This window comes from Hypanus sabinus, chromosome 3 (genome assembly GCF_030144855.1).
Source record: "Hypanus sabinus isolate sHypSab1 chromosome 3, sHypSab1.hap1, whole genome shotgun sequence".
Classification (NCBI taxonomy): Eukaryota; Metazoa; Chordata; class Chondrichthyes; order Myliobatiformes; family Dasyatidae; genus Hypanus; species Hypanus sabinus.
The window spans coordinates 90,175,305-90,189,479 of NC_082708.1; positions in this window are offsets into that span (position 1 = coordinate 90,175,305).

Below are 14,175 nucleotides of genomic sequence, written 5' to 3' on the forward strand. Positions count from 1 at the left end.
GGTGCAGATACACTCCAAAAATAAGCGTATTCTAGTGATAAAGCCCTTTGTGAGTGTTTATGATTGGCAAGACTTTCGACTCTTCTTCCATCTCCATCAGCAGATAGGCCTCAACTAAGTCCACTTTGCTGAAGTGTTTTCCTCCTAAAAGGTTTGCAAAGGTATCCTCTATCCTGGGCAAAGAGTACTGGGTTGATAGTGACCTTAAAACCACCACAGATCCTGACAGACCCATTCTTCTTGGATACTGGGACCACTGGTGTTGCTCGTCGGCTCCACTCAACCTCAGAAAGAATTCCTTCACCCTTCATGTGAGCTAGCTCACCAACTATTTTATCACTGATGGTATAAGGAACCAAGTTGGCTTCGTGAAACTTGTGTGTGGCACTTTCATTTAATGTTATTGTACCCTTGATATTTTGAGTTCTCCAATCCCATCTTTGAACACTGATGTGGCATCATCCAGTGCCTTTCTTAATTTACTTTCAATTGCAGAGAACGTGGCATACAAATAGTGGATGGATCTCCCGTCAAGATGTAGTTGTCAGCTGATCACAGCCCCACAATTCTGGCAACAACATGGCTTGTTAATTTTTGTATTTCACTATTACAATGTCATTCCCATGGGAGTTATCTTTTCTCCGGTATAAGTTCTTAGTTGGACATCTGCTGGCTTTAGTTCAGTGTCTTTGAAATACCAAACAGCAATTTCAACTGCTCCTTTAAATGCGTTGTGTTTCAGTTGGAAGCCATTTTTGAATGCTTTCTTGTAAGATTCCACAAACTAAATGATCTCTCAATGTATCATTAACCCCATCACTAAACTGACAATGTGCAGATAATCTCTTGAATTCAGCCATGTACACTGAAATTGACTCCCCTCCTTTCTGATTCAGCAAGAACATTCTGCATCTAACATTGGTTTTAGTTCTAGATGTTCCTGCATTACTTTCATGATATCAGTAAATCTCATTTTAGTTGATTTGGCTGAAGTTGTTAAACTCTTAAGTAAACAGTATACTTTCCCATCTATTATACTCAGCAAAACTGCCACTCATTTCTCATCAGCTATTTCATTTACTTCAAGATACTGCTAAATTTGTTCAGTAAACAAGCTATCCATAATGCTATCAAACACATCCTTTTTTCCAATGTAACCAGCTGTTTCAGCTCTTTTTATGTTATTTATAATATTTATCACCAGTACTTACTGTTTATAAAACTATGAATTGTCCATTTTCTGCCTTTTTTAAAAAGTCGAACATCTTGCTGCAAGTTAGCAGGTGGGTAGTCATCTTGGATTTGTTTAAGACATCCTCATTGCACTGTCATGCTTTGTAATGTGCAAAACACAAACCTAATCAAGAGAAAAGCATGGGGAGACCAGGATAAACGTGTGTACTGCATCTTTAGTGAGATGTACATATGTGTCCTGGTGGTGTGATGACATTTGCAATTCATGTACTTCTATATATAACCCATAATGAATTATGCAAATAACAATGGATGCTTAATTAAATAATATATTTACAATATTACTCAAATATTAAATACACAGCAATCTCCTTTGTCTTGTTGACATTGAGGCTGAGGTTATTTGCTTGGCACCAGGCCTCGAGCTCTTGTAGGCCATGTTATTGTTGTTGGTGATGAGCCCCACCACTGTCATCTCTTCAGCGAACTTGACAATGTGATTGCTCAGGTGTTTAGCGGTGCCTTCGTGTTTGAGCAGAGTGTACAGCAGTGGGCTCAGAACACAGTCCTGGGGGCACCTGTGTTGAGGATGAGGGGGAGGGAGGAGCGGTTGTGCAACCTAACTACCTGTGGTCTGTTGTCCCACACCCATTTGCACAGTCATAATTTAGATAGAGGTGTATTCTGCAGCAAATGGGCTACAAATAAATAAGACTTGAACATACTATGAACATTATATCTCAGCATCAAAATGAAGGAACTTCAACTGTAAATTTAACAGAGTACACCTATCCACATCAGTGGTGCTGAGGGTGACCGTTTCAAGTTCCCAAACATCAACCATGTTGATGCCATGGACAGGAAAACTCACCTGCCTCTATTTTCTCTGCAGGTTGAAGAAATTTGGCAGGCCCACATCAATCCTTATCAATTGTTATTGATGCACTATAGAAAGCATTCTATCTGGATACAAAATAGATTTGGCATGGCAACTACTCTGCATGTCATTACAATAAACTGCAGAGAGGTGTGGACACAGCTTGGCACATCATGGAAACCTGCCTCCCTCTGTAGACTTTGTCTATACTTCTCACTTCCTTGGTAAAGCAGCCAGCATACATGAAGACCCCACACTCCCTGGACAATTTCTTTTATTTTTTTCATCAGGCAGGAGACACAAAAATCTGAATACACATAACACCAGGCTCAAGGACAGCTTCTATCCCAGTGTCATCAGACTCTAGTTTATGATAAAATGAACTCTTGGCTTCAAAACCTGCCATATTATGATCTTATACTTGATTGTTACCTGTACTGCACTGTTTGGGTAGCTTGGTTCTGCACTGTTACTGTTTTTAGCTTATTCTATCCCAATGCACTGTGCAATTACAGTGGATTGTGGTTAATTGGGCTATCAGTTAATCAGCACAGCCACTTATTTGGGACAAGTCTTAAATAAGAAAAGCTAATTGGGAAAATAGCCAGGATTTCCTTTGCTTACTTAGGACACTTTGCCACTTACTTGGGACAGGAAACCAATGCCGAACAGTTTCTAACTACTGTCAGTCATGAACTTATGTGGTCATTAGACACTACACCAGATTTAGAGAGAACAGTTTTAAATACAGTAGCATCAGTTGCATGTGTTTGTGTTTTTGTCGTGATAGTTGGCGAGAAGTAAGCAGTAAGACAATTCAGAACAGTTTTACTCACTGCGGTTTCAAGCATTCAGACTTGGAGATGTCAGAAATGGAAGGGAGTGTAAATGAAATTACTCCCCTACTTCAACAAGTTTAAAAACTATGAAGAAGTTGAAGGTGTTGGCAATCAACTCAAATGTTACAATGAAAATGACAACTTGGTGGATAAATTATTGAAAGCACTGTTTGAATTCAGTCCTTCATCTGTACTAGGTGTCTGCGCTAATTTTGTTCATATAGTCAATCAAAACAAAACTTGGTAGCATATTACTGGGTGACTTCCTCCGTTGATAACTGTATAAGGAATGAATACACAGTTTTATAGTACTGTAGTAGTATATTTACTAATTTGTTCTAATGTCCTGTATTTCAGTTAAATACATAATTTATTACTCCATTAAATGGTACATTGTCTTTCTGATAAGTTTCTAACTATTGCCATGAAACTTCAGCTGATGAAGAAAGCCGATTCATTGGGCCAAAATGTACAGGTCTCGATGTTTGCCAATTAACTGGAATCCCCTGAATTTGATCTGTCTGAACAGTATGTAAGGCAGGTTTTTCACTTTATCTTGGTACTTGTGACAACAATAAGCCCAATACAACACAATCAAATACAATGCAGTATGATTGTAAATTTCTTCAGTGGAATCTTGGCACTTGTATGCTCCTAAGTACTTCAGGAATACTCTTACGCAACTTCAAGTGAGACAACCAGACATTATATTCTGGCAAACGTTCATAAAATGTACAAATAGTATCAAGTACCATTGATGCCACGCAGGTATGATAATAAGAAATGTAGTTGTAAAATAAGTAAGATCAAAATTGCACAAAAGGGCTCTGTTGTAATAAGCACCTTCCAGTTGATCATGGTTGTTACCGTGGACATTTCAGCAAATATTCAACCTCATTTAAAAGTCATGGTAGTGGAACTGAGCTAAATTTGGAATTTTATGAAGTCATCATGTTATACAGCATAGAAATAAGTCCTTAAACCACTTCATCTATGCTAATCAAGTTGCCTTCCCAAGTGTAACATTGAATCAGGTTCACAGGTTTGGCGAGTGAGGCAGAACACACTGACTATGAGCAAGTATATTATTCATTTATTTACAAACAGTAAAAATTCGACCAAAATTCCCCAAGTTACAGAAACTACAAAGCTGAATGCTCAACAAAGAACTTAGCAAAAAGTGCGCACAGAGCATACCTTCCCAATGGTCATGTGCACCACTTGCCTTAAACAAAGGAAGAGGCAGCACGCCACTTCCATGTGACATTTTATACACGAGATATTTGTTATTTCTGATGGCCAAGTCCAGCTCCTGGTCTTCCCGTGTGGATTAGCTACTAAACCCAGTGGAACCATTTTCATTGACAGAAGAAGGGGCAAAAGCAGGTTACTGGTGCTTTAAAACCAGTTGCTTCGGGCAGATGGGGCTTATTGGTCATGGTTGGCAGTTCATCTAAGAGAAGAAAAACTCAGATCCCATACCTCTGCTATCTTACAGCTATATTCACTCATGGGGAAAGCTTCAGGAGAAAACTCCAAGGGAAAACTGTGGAGCGGGAGCCCTAAGGCAGTCTTACATTGAGTTCAATGTTGAATGGCAACTCCTGTGACAGTGCCGGTATCAAACTGTACCAGTCTCTGCCATTCCTTTGCATTCATCAGACGTGTGGAGAGGGGGAGCTTGACTACATGGGCAACAGTTTGCTCTCTATATTGTACTGTCCAGGCTTGTGTATCTAGACAGCTGAGATGCAATATCTATAGTCAGCTCTGACTGACAGAGGCCCTCATCAACATTAGCTAGGGAAAAATTTGCTAAGGAGTTTGAATTAAAATTGGTCACAGTAACATGTACACAGACTTTGAAGAGGCTAGGTGTGATTCTCTGACAGTGAGATCGCAAACTTCCAAAGACAATAGCCACAGCCTTTCTGTACATTAATCCTGTGTAATTTATTGCATTCCAGAAAATGTGAGAGACATCAGCCAAGAGACAACTTGTCTTTTCCCACAGGTTTTGGTATTTTCACAATTCACAGAGAAATGTTGCTGATCCTGTTTCTGCAGCCATGTTATGCCCTACGGCTGAGAGGCTAACACTCATCAAAGGAAGAAACAGGGCATTAGCAACTCGGATATTTTAACCCTTTATTCAGACTTTTCTTCCACAATTCCCCCCTTTTTGATTGTAATATCGACTCCATAGACTGGTGTCTGCAAAAGAGGCCTCATACCCTGGGGGTATTGGTTGCATCTTTAAACACTCTCCTTCATTGTATTTGGGGTCATGTGTGTTGGTGTTAACATGAGCAAACGTAGAAATGGGGTAGGATTGCCATTATTATTGCAATAATTACAGAATGTACCTCACCAACCACCGAAGATGACCCAAAGGACCCCCAGCTCCCAGGAGGGTAACAGTTATGGAAGTCTTTGCTGATCTTTCGTATCTATTTTACACTTTTCTGGAAATGGTTGGCCAAGTGGGTTATGTTTTCAGATTCATCAGGAGTATAGCTACAACATTCATGCCCTATAATGACACACGTTCCTCCTTTCTCAGCTAAAATAAAATCTGAGGCCATCCTGATTTGCAGGCCCACATTTCAAATGGCTGTTATCTCAGCAGTTAAGCCTTTAATCTGCCTTTGTGTATCCTCTAAGGCTGAGGGAGTGTCATTAGCTAATTTCTCAAGAGCTGAGGCCATATTATTCAGTTCCTGTGCCACTTTCTCTGTCCCATAATAAGGGAATGCTATCATCCAGAACCTTCCTGTGTTTGAAATCACCCTTTTCTTTCACAAGAGGGTAAGTGATGTTAGTTCATAAGAATTGTGTACCATAGGTACCATAAATCCAGGGTGACAATATCTGGTCGAGTTAGAAAGGTAGCTGGGGTAAGCTTAATCCGGCAAATCCAGGTTGACCATATCTGGTCCGGTTAGAAAGGTAGCTGGGGTAAACTCAATCCCCACAAATCCAGTATGTGCCATTTAGTAACCATGGAGATATTTCAGAAGTGCTCTGACCACCCCACCATATTCTAGTTTTCTCTCTACAGCTGCTCATTCCCATAAATCAACCTGACTGGCCTGTGTGGCACTAGCTGTCCAGGAAGCTGCATGCAATCTCAGCACACTAGGGTTTGCTGAATTATAGTTAGGTGTGCCATCCCCTGAAGCAATTACTCCCAGAAACTGATAACCATTCAGACCTATTAACATGTATTTTGTCTGCTGGCTTTGTTATTCATTCTTTCCCTTCACCTGGCCAGCAGTGTGCTGCTAAAGCCCTGCTTATATCCTGGTTATTGAAGGATATTGGCCATAGGGGTGATGCACCATCAATAACTCACACTGAGACGTAAGGCGAGATATCGGCTTTTATTGACTGGAAGAAGGAACCAGGAGTGAGTGTCTGTCATACAATGTCCTGGAGACTGAGGCCGAGCGTCAGGCCTCAGACCTCCTTTATACAGGGGCCTGTGGGAGGAGCCACAGGAGCAGTCAGCAGGGGCGTGTCCCGACAGGCACATAGTTCACCACATTCATCCCCCCTTCGTTTGAAAGAGTCCTCATGTGGCGAAGTTCTTACAAGTCAAGTCTTTCAGGTGGTCGAATCTGTCGCTGCGATCTACGTAGCACCGGCTGTGACCGCATAGATGCCGGCAACATTGGTGATTGCACAGGGGACGGAGGTTGCGCTTGTTCTTGCCCACTAGGCGCCGGTGATCCCTCATGCATGTGCGAGGTGCCTGGTATAAATGCGTACAAAACGCCCGGTATACAAGTGTCATGAGGAGTCTGTGTAGGGCCTGGTGAGCACGGTGTCACCTCTGGTGCAGGGTTCATAGTTACCGGAGAGCCTTCAGGGTAGTGGTTTGCTGCACCTGCGGGTGCCAGGTCGCGGATGGAGACCGTGTCCTCCCGTCCATCAGGTAAGACCACGTAAGCATACTGGGGGTTCGCATGTAGAAGGTGAACCCTCTCTACCAGCGGGGAGTACTTATTGCTCCTCACATGTTTCCGGAGCAGCACTGGCCCCGGGGACGTCAGCCAAACTGGTAGGGTGGTCCCAGTGACAGACTTCCTGGGAAAAGAGAATAGGCGTTCGTGAGGGGTGGCATTGGTGGACGTACATAACAGGGAGCGGATAGAGTGCAGTGCCTCAGGGAGGACCTCCTGCCATCGAGAGACCGGCAACCCTTTTGACTTAAGGGCTAAAAGTGTGGCCTTCCACACTGTGGCATTCTCCCGCTCCACCTGGCCATTACCCCGGGGATTATAACTCGTGGTCCGACTAGTAGCAATGCCCCTAGCTAGCAAGTACTGGCGCAGCTCCTCACTCATAAAGGAGGACCCTCTATCACTGTGGATATAGCAGGGATACCCGAACAGAGTGAAGAGCTGGCACAGGGCGTTTATGACGGACGTGGCAGTGGTGTCGGGGCAGGGGATGGCAAAGGGGAACCGTGAGTACTCGTTGATAACACTGAGAAAATAGACATTGCGGTCAGTGGAGGGAAGGGGGCCCTTAAAGTCAACACTCAGTCGTTCAAAAGGGCGGGTGGCCTTGACAAGTTGTGCCGTGTCAGGACGGTAGAAGTGCGGTTTGCACTCAGCGCAGATTTGGCAGTCCCTGGTCATCGTCCTGATGTCCTCCAGGGAGTATGGCAGGTTCCGAGCTTTCACAAAATGGTAAAATCGGGTGACCCCCGGATGGCAAAGTTGTGCATGAAGGGTGTACAGCTGGTCGAGCTGTGTGCTAGCACATGTTCCCCGGGATAGGGCATCAGGGGGCTCATTGAGTCTGCCAGGCCGGTACAGGATATCATAGGTGTAGGTGGAGAGTTCTATCCTCCACCGCAGAATCTTATCATTTTTGATTTTGCCCCGCTGTTGGTTGCTGAACAGGAACGCAACCGAGCGCTGGTCGGTCAGCACGGTGAACCTTTTGCCAGCAAGATAGTGCCTCCAGTGCCTAACAGCCTCCACTATGGCCTGGGCTTCTTTCTCCACCGCGGAGTGCCGAATTTCGGAGCCTTGGAGGGTGCGAGAAAAGAATGCTACTGGTCTGCCTTCCTGATTGAGGGTAGCAGCCAGAGCGAAATCGGAGGCATCACACTCCACTTGGAAGGGAGCGGTCTCGTCCACTGCATGCATCGTAGCTTTGGCAATATCCGCTTTAATGCAGTCGAAGGCCGCGCAGGCCTCAGCAGAGAGGGGAAACGAGGTAGACTTGACCAGGGGGCGAGCCTTGTCTGCGTAATGGGGGACCCATTGGGCGTAATAGGAAAAAAAACCCAGGCACCGACTGAGGGCCTTGAGAGTGGTGGGAAGAGGGAGTTCTAACAGGGGGCGCATACGTTCGGGATCAGGGCCAATAACCCCGTTTTCCACGACATACCCAAGTATAGCAAGGCGGGTGGTACCAAACACACACTTGTCCCTGTTATAAGTAAGGTTCAGAGCTGCGGCCACTTGGAGAAATCGTTGGAGGTTGGCATCGTGATCTGGCCTGTCGTGACCACAGATGGTGATGTTATCCAGATAGGGAAATGTGGCCTGCAGTTGGTACTGGTCCACCATCCGGTCCATTTCCCTCTGGAAGACAGAGACACCATTCGTGACACCGAAAGGGACACGCAGGAAGTGATAGAGCCTGCCGCCCGCCTCGAAGGCGGTGTAGGGGCGGTCCTCTGGGCAGATGGGGAGCTGGTGATAAGCGGATTTCAGATCTATTGTCGAGTACACCTTATACTGAGCAATCTGGTTGACCATATCCGCGATGCGGGGTAGGGGGTATGCGTCAAGCTGCGTAAACCGATTGATGGTTTGACTATAGTCCACCACCATCCTATTTTTCTGCCCAGTCCGAACAACAACCACCTGGGCCCTCCAAGGGCTGGAGCTTGGCTCAATGATCCCCTCCCTGAGCAGCCGCTGCACCTCCGTCTGAATGAAGACCCTGTCCCCCGCGCTGTACCTCCTGCTTTTGGTTGCCACAGGTTTACAGTCGGGGTCAGGTTGGCGAACAGCGGTGGGGGAGGGACCTTGAGAGTGGAGAGGCTGCAAGTGGTGTCGGTAGCGCAGCTGTCGGCCTGGTGCTGGATGGGATGTGTGTGCCCGTGTGTGTGTGTGGTCAGTAGCGGGGTATGTGAAGAAGTCCCACAAAACTGAGGATTCCGGACAGTGAGTGGTGGGAGGGGCCCGTCGTATACCATAGTCACACTTTCGAGACGGCTCTGGAAGTCCAGCCCCAATAGCACAGGTGCGCACAGATTAGGCATGACCAGCAGCTCAAAGTCCCGATATTCTGTGCCTTGCACCACCAATGTCGCTACACAACCCGCCCGGATGTCTGTGGACTGCGACCCAGAAGCCAAATGGAACCTCCGACTGACCGGCCGCGTTGCGAGTCCGCAGCGTTGCACTGTGTCCGGGTGAATAAAACTCCCAGTGCTGCCCATGTCAAACAGGCATCTAGTCCTGTGCCCCTCCACCCGGATGTCCATCATGGACCTTGCAAACTGGTGTGGGGCGCTTTGGTCGAGAGTTACAGTGGCCAGAGACCCGGTCAGCATTGGAGGGCCGGGGGCGGGGCATGCTGACGTCGACAAAATGGCCGCTCACATCCGGGGTACCTGGTAAGCATCGGAGGGTCGGGGGCGGCGCGTGCTGACGCCGACAAAGATGGCCGCTCACATCCGGGATACCCGGTAAGCATCGGAGGGTCGGGGGCGGCGCGTGCTGACGCCGACAAAGATGGCCGCTCACATCCGGGGTACCCGGTAAGCATCGGAGGGTCGGGGGCGGGGTGTGCTGACGCCGACAAAGATGGCCGCTCACATCCGGGATACCCGGTAAGCATCGGAGGGTCGGGGGCGGCGCGTGCTGACGTCGACAAAGATGGCCGCTCACATCCGCTCACAGCGTTGTCGAGGATGTTTTTTATGGCCACAGAAATAACACAGCATGGGCTTCTGACGGGCCACCGCCGTGGTCAGGTTTGGGGAGCTCGTGGAATCGCGACTGGCAGCGGCGATTTCGCTCGTGGGAGCCAGCGGTGGTGGGGTCTGAGGAGTCCACGGAACCGGCGGGGAATCGCACGACTGGACAGCGTCGGCGTTATGCAGCGCAGCTTCCAGAGCATTGGCCGTCTCTATCGCCGAGCTTAAGGTAAGGTCTGAGTTTTCCAGCAGTCGCTGGCGCATGTACACTGACCTCAGTCCCGTCACAAAGGCGTCTCGCACCAGCAGCTCCGCATGTTGTTCTGCCGTGAGCGTCTTGCAGTCACAAGCTCGGACGAGTGTCTGTAGTGCTCGGAGAAACTCAGCGCACGATTCGCCAGGCTGCTGTTGCCGGGTAGCTAAACGATGTCTTGCGTAGATGGTGTTCACCGGCCGCAGGTACTGTCTTTTGAGGGCGTCCAGTGCCCCATCGTAGGTCGGCAGGTCCCGGATAATGGAGTAAACTTTGGGGGTGACCCTCGAGAGTAGGATTCTGTGCATAACGGCGGGTTCAGTCGCACGAAGCTCCGCCAAGTACGATTGGAAGCATGCAAGCCAGTGTTCAAAAGCCAGAGCTGCGTCAGGGTCTTGAGGGTCCAAATCCAACCGGTCCGGACGCAAAACGGTTTCCATGTTGTAAAACTTCCAGTCAATAAAATTGATGCACCATCAATAACTCACACTGAGACGTAAGGCGAGATATCGGCTTTTATTGACTGAAGAAGGAACCAGGAGTGAGTGTCTATCATACAATGTCCTGGAGACTGAGGCCGAGCGTCAGGCCTCAGACCTCCTTTATACAGGGGCCTGTGGGAGGAGCCACAGGAGCAGTCAGCAGGGGCGTGTCCCGACAGGCACATAGATCACCACAAGGAGCACACAGTACCTCACCCCTGCCTGCAAGTGTAGGAATTCCCCAGCGCATCCAGCAGCTTGGGATACTGGTCCTCCGAGTAGCCCACTGATAAGCTAGGCTTCAATAAACACAGGCAAACCTACATGTGAAAGCAATCGGGCAAGTATCATCAGCCTCGTCAGCTTTTTTCAGCTTTCCAGTGCACTATCGGGGAGAGGGCTGATACAGGTAAGCCACGGCTCTGTGCACTGAGTCTATTTTGCCTTGTATGCTGACCCCGTACAGGTGATTAGCAGCATTTCCACCTGGGGGGGGGGGGAGGAGAGGAGGAGGAGGAGGAGGGGGGGGGGGGAGTCTGGGTAGGCCTTCAGTTACCTTTTCCTTGATTCATTCTAATTGCGTCACATAGAGTGTTTACTATTTCTACGGTTTTCTCATCAGTCGGATCAATGCTGCTTGGTCACTTGCCGGGGGGAGGGGTTGAGTTTTGAATCAATGGGCATAGGTCTTCCCATCAATACTTCAAAAGGGGTCAGTTTGCTGATCCTGTTAACATGATTTCTCAAGGTATACAGAGCAACTCAGGCCATTGTGGTGAACTATGTGCCTGTCTGGACACGCCCCCTTCTGACTGCTCCTGTGGCTCCTCCCACAGGCCCCTGTATAAAGGCGATCGAGGTCTGATCCTCTGCCTCATTCTCCAGGATGTAATATGATGGTCACTCACTGCTGATTCCTTCTTCAGTCAATAAAAGCCGATATCTCGCCTTGCGTCTCAGAGTGAGTTATTGATGGTGCATCAGCCATTTCAATCCAGCCCCTTGGAATACTGTGGCCAGAATGTCTTTCAGGACTCTTCATCTTCTTCACTATTCCAGATGATTGCGGTTAGTAGGGCACATGCCACTCCCAGGAAAATCCCAGGGCATGCCTCAGTGCTTCGGTTAATTTCCCCATAAAGTAAGCTCTCCTAGCATTATTAAACTTTTAAGGAGTCCCAAATCAGGAAATAATCTCCTTCATCAATAATTCAACTATTGTCCAAGTGTCATGTTCTTGTGTGGGAAAGGTGTAAATCCTTTTGGAAAACATGTCCACCATTACTAACAGATATTTATACCCCCAATTGCTGGCAATACACAAAGTCTATCTGCAGGTGAATAACTGGTGCCTCTGGGGTGGGCAGGTGTTCAAATTCAGGAGATGACTTCCCCCAATTATTCCTTTGACAAATCTCAATAGTTCTAACTGGCTGTTCTCCTGCTACCGTTAGCCCTGGCGGAAACCACTGCCGTCGTATTCAGTATGTCTCTCCTCCTTTCCCTTCATGTCCTTGGCCATGTGCCAATCTAACAAGGGCATGGAGGAGACTACGGAGGCAGACGGGGTGGCCGTCGGGATGCGATCATCATCCCCCGCTATCAAGGGGGCTGCATTTTTATTTCCAAAGCTGCCGTTCCTCTGCTCTGGTTGCCTGCTGTGCAGCCAGTAAGGACTCTGTGGTAGGGGGTCCGCAAGTAGACCGTTGTAAGTTCATTGAAACAGTTATGGACTCCCTGGAAAGGCTGGCAGCTTTAGTGGCCCCATCTGCTGCAGCTTTACCTTGTGCCACAGGGTCGGAGCTATGCGTATGAGTGTCGCATTTCATTACTGCAATCTGCTGGGCAATAAGTAGCCTGCAGCAAATTCTCCATAATTTGAGCAAACTATACAGATTTACCTGAGGAGGTGATAAATCCTCTATGCTGCCACAGGGTACCGAAATAATGTACAACCCCAAAGCATATCGTGAGTCGGTATAGATGCTTACAGTTTTACACTCAGCTAAAATGCAAGTGCTAGAGAGTGCAAGTAACTCATCAGCGCAAGCTGATGATCCTGAAAGGAGAGAATCCACTTCCTGTACCTCATGATGAGTCACCCAGCCAATGGCTCAAAATCACACATCTGCAGATGCTGGAAATTCGAGGAACACACACAAAATGCTGGAGGAGCCTGGAGGGCCAGACAAGAGAAGAAAAGAGTACGTCCTGCCAAAGGATTTTGGCCCGAAACATCGACTGTACTCTTCTCCTAGATGCTGCCTGGCCTGCAGAGTTCTTCCAGCATTGTGTGTGCATTGAGTGGCTCAAAATCATCAGGTTTACACAATGAGCCATCAGTAAAAAGAATCAGATCTGGGTTATCTAAAGGGGTAAGACTCAAATCAGGATGAGGGGAGGTAGTGGCTCCTATAGTTAAAACACAACCATGTCATTCAGCGTCACCATGAATGGGAACAAGGGTGGCTGGATTAAGGTGGGTGCTCTTTTAAAAATCAAGTTTGGCTTTGATAAGAGCAGGACCTCGTACCCTGTTCGCCTTACTGCTGTGAAGTGTTGCGTAGCCGGTGAATTGAGGAGTAACATTATTGTGTGAGGAGGCAGGACTGTGCAGGAATGGTACAATATTGTAAGCACTGCTTTTTGACCATCTTTGCTGTCACCACTGCTAATCGTAGGCAGCCAGGCAGGCCTTGCCCCACGGAGTGGAGTCATATGCCACTGGCCTTTTCAATCCTCAGTGTTCCTGAATCAGCACAGCACTCGCAAGTCCCTCCTTTTCATGTATGTAACTGAAGGATTTTGAGTAGTCAGGAACGCCCAGGGCTGGTGCATTGAGCAGCTCCTCCTTTACAGTCTCAACCGCCTGTCCATCTCCGGGCTGCACTGAATCTGAGATGGTGTGTCCTGTGATACAGTGGTTCCTAGCACAGCACATATGTTTTGTATTCAGGAACCCAGTGTCGACAGTAATCTGTCATCCTGAGAAATGCAAGCATCTGCTTTGTATGCTCTGGTCTGGGAGAGTGTACGATTGAGAACATATGTTCAAGCCCAAGTGGTCTTGCGTCCTGCTGCAGAACACGGCCAAAAAGGGTAGCAGTTGTTTGGCAGAACTGTGACTTAGGTAATGAGGCTCGGTGTCCATGGGCTCCCAGGTAGTTGATGCACCATCAATAACTTACACTGAGACGTAAGGCGAGATATCGGCTTTTATTGACTGAAGAATCCTGGAGAATGAGGCAGAGGATCAGACCTCGATCACCTTTATACAGGGGCCTGTGGGAGGAGCCACAGGAGCAGTCAGAAGGGGGCATGTCCAGACAGGCACATAGTTCACCACATTCACCCCCCCTTTGTTTGAAAGAGTCCCCATGTGGCGAAGTTTCTTACAGGTCAAGTCTATCAGGTGGTCGAACCTGTCGCTGCGATCTACGTAGCACCGGCTGTGATTGCACCGATGCTGGCAACATCGGTGATTGCACGGGAAACGGAGGTTGTGCTGGTTCCAGCTCATGCATGTGCGAGGCACCTGGTATATAAGAGTCATGAGGAGTCCATGTAGGGCCTGGTGAGCG